The following is a 2,984-nucleotide window of genomic DNA, read 5'->3' as shown; positions in this document are numbered from 1 at the left end:
TTAAAAAGAGCGTTGCAGAGTGAAGTAACAAAAATACTCGAAGTCAAATCTTGTTAGATGCTATCCTGAGCCTCACGACTTTTTTCTTTCTATCGTGCGCCACACATGGGAGGAGATGTAACCGGAACGTTTAACACCGCCGCCTCCACGGCTGCCACTTCATGCGGTGGGGGCCCGGCTGAACCTCAATACGTGTCGGCGAAGACGTCGGTTTGGTGGGACATAGAGAACTGCCAGGTCCCCAAGCACTGCGACCCGCATGCGATCGCGCAGAACATTAGTTCGCGCTGGCTAAGATGAACTACTGCGGGCCCGTTTCCATCTCCGCCTACGGCGACACTAATCGGATCCCTTCTTCTGTGCAGCAGGCGCTTTCGAGCACCGGCATCGCACTCAATCATGTTCCCGCCGGTAACTTATTCTAGATCGCTAACTCCTTTTTTTCTTAATTATCGCGGGAAAGCAAGATTGAATTGTTGTTTCTGATTGACTTAATCGTGCAATAATAGATAGGGTTTGAACTTGTTATATTGATTTTGACTAAATGTTTTAGAAGTAATGTTGATTAGTTGAGCTTTATACTTGAGCAGGTGTGAAAGATGCTAGTGATAAAAAGATTCTAGTTGATATGTTTTGGGCGGTAGATAATCCTGCTCCTGCAAATTATCTGTTGATTTCTGGCGACAGGGATTTTTCTAATGCGCTCCATCAGTTACGAATGAGGAGATATAATATTCTTTTGGCACAGCCTATGAAGGCTTCTGTTCCCCTTGTTGCTGCAGCCAAGAGTGTATGGCTTTGGATGAGTCTTTCAGCTGGTGGTCCGCCTCTTTCGAGTGGTGAATCAACTAAACTCGCTATTGGTCAGAATAATTTTAACTTTGAAATGTCGTCCTATAATACAATTCCTGAAATGTCGTCGTATGATCCAATTCCTGAAATGGTTCAGTATAGTCAACAGATGGTTTCAGGTTCTGAAAACGTTACAATGGAGCAAAATGTACCCAATGCTGGGAGGAACGGTGATAGCAAATACAAAGGGAAATATATCAGGAAAACCCCATATCAGCCAAGCAACTCAAGAGCCTCTAGTGTTCCAAAAACTACCAATCAAGAAAATATGAACAATGTTTATTCTTACCAGCCAGAGTATGCACAAACAAGGTCATTTAAGAAAGCACCACATGAGTTTTTTGGTGGCAGTGAGCCAGCTGTTTCTGCAAGCAGGTCTGCGCCAAGCCTTTTCCCTAGCAATCCTAACCCTTCAGGTAGTAACAATGCTAATTTCCCGGGTGTTTTTCAGAATCATCATCCTCATTCAATGAGGCCAAATATTCTTCCTCTGAGACCAGCCTTTGCACAAGATAATTTGCTACCTCCGAATTCACAAAATAATGGTTTCCGCCCGATACCTCCTAGAATGGAGGGGCCTAGATTTCCAGCCTCTCTCTCAAATATGCCTGATGTTGCTAAGTTAAATATCTCTGAACACTCCACCTGTCCTCAAAATGGTAATTATTTTCCTCACTCAATTGGAGAAAAGTTTAAAAAAAGCTCTATTGAGTCATTGCCTAATCAAACTGGCATAAATGCACCACAAAGAAGCCAGATGTTCCACAGTGGTCAAGCAAGTCGGCATGATGCTTTTAGTAATAGGTATCCGCGGGGTCCTGAATTTCCATCCCCATCATCCTCAACAGTTTCTAGTTTTAGCAATGGCGTTTGGGGAGCTGAAGGACATTCAAAGTTTAACACAAGCTCTTTTGAGTCATTGCCTAATCAAACTGGCATAAATGCACCACAAAGAAGCCATATGTTCCACAGTGGCCAATCAAGTCAGCATGATACTTTTAGTAATAGGTATGCACGGGGTCCTGAATTTCCACCCCCATCATCCTCAACAGTTTCTAGTTTTAGCAATGGCGTTTGGGGAGCTGAAGGACATTCAACACCTTCTGAATATGTGCAAGGTCTTATTGGCGTTATCTTACTTGCATTAAACACACTCAAAAATGAAAAAATTATGCCTACTGAAGCAAACATTACTGATTGCATTCGTTACGGAGATCCAAAACACCGTAATACTAATGTACGGCAGGCTTTGGACAGTGCAATTGAGCAACATATGATATTGAAGCAAAGTTTAGGGCAGTACAGTTGTATGTGCTAAAATCAGAAATTATGGAACTGTGTCAATCCTATTGGTGGAAATCCTAATCGGTACCCAAGACGATGTGGGATGGAATACAAAAGTTTTTGTCATCCCCTGATGGACGATCAGCAATGATGGCTTCTCAATGCAGGTAATTATGTTTGATCGTCTACTCCCCCCGGTCTCTCTCCTGTTTCATTCTTTTAATTGTTCCTAGGCTTACTGGGGGAATTCTTAGCTAACTTTGTTATCAACATTGCAGATATGAAGCCGCTTCAGCTTTAAGAAAAGCATGCTTGGAAGAATTTGCTTTAGGTGATGTTCTTCAGATCTTGAATATGATAATTGCTATGAAGAAATGGATACATCATCAGTCAGGATGGCAACCAATTACAATAACCCTTCCGGAGACTAACAGAAATAGGTACTGAAACTGTTGCTTGACCTGGTCAAGAGTGGTTTTGGTACTGAAAGTGACCCAAATGCGGTGAAAGATCATAAAAAGTGTGTTAGGGAATTGGGGATAAGAAGCTAGGTCACTTTTGGAAAAAAATACTAAGTATCAAGATCTAGGGGCAGACTGTTTTGGGTTAAAGACTGCAGAAGTAGAGTAGATCCTGTTTCATTATGTTTTTTTCCCTTTTCCTTTTTAGTATTTGCTGGGAGACTAAAATACAGAGCTGCTGAGTGGAAAAAGGTTAAGATGATGCTGCGAATTAGACTAGAAATTTTTCAGGTTAGGAGCAGAGGTAAGTTCGTTTTCTGCATATCAAACCTGAAGATTTTTTGTGCCCGTGCTTATGTTAATTTGGTATATTACAAGCAATCCCTA

General features: G+C 41.8%; 1 pseudogene; it reads left to right on the top strand.

The window, feature by feature from the left end:
* LOC120173811 lies at positions 1-2,984 on the top strand (annotated as a pseudogene).

This window comes from Hibiscus syriacus, unplaced genomic scaffold (assembly GCF_006381635.1).
Source record: "Hibiscus syriacus cultivar Baekdansim isolate YM2019G1 unplaced genomic scaffold, ASM638163v2 tig00111983_pilon, whole genome shotgun sequence".
Classification (NCBI taxonomy): Eukaryota; Viridiplantae; Streptophyta; class Magnoliopsida; order Malvales; family Malvaceae; genus Hibiscus; species Hibiscus syriacus.
Note: the sequence above shows the minus strand (reverse complement) of the source record. Positions and strands in the feature narration are given on the sequence as shown.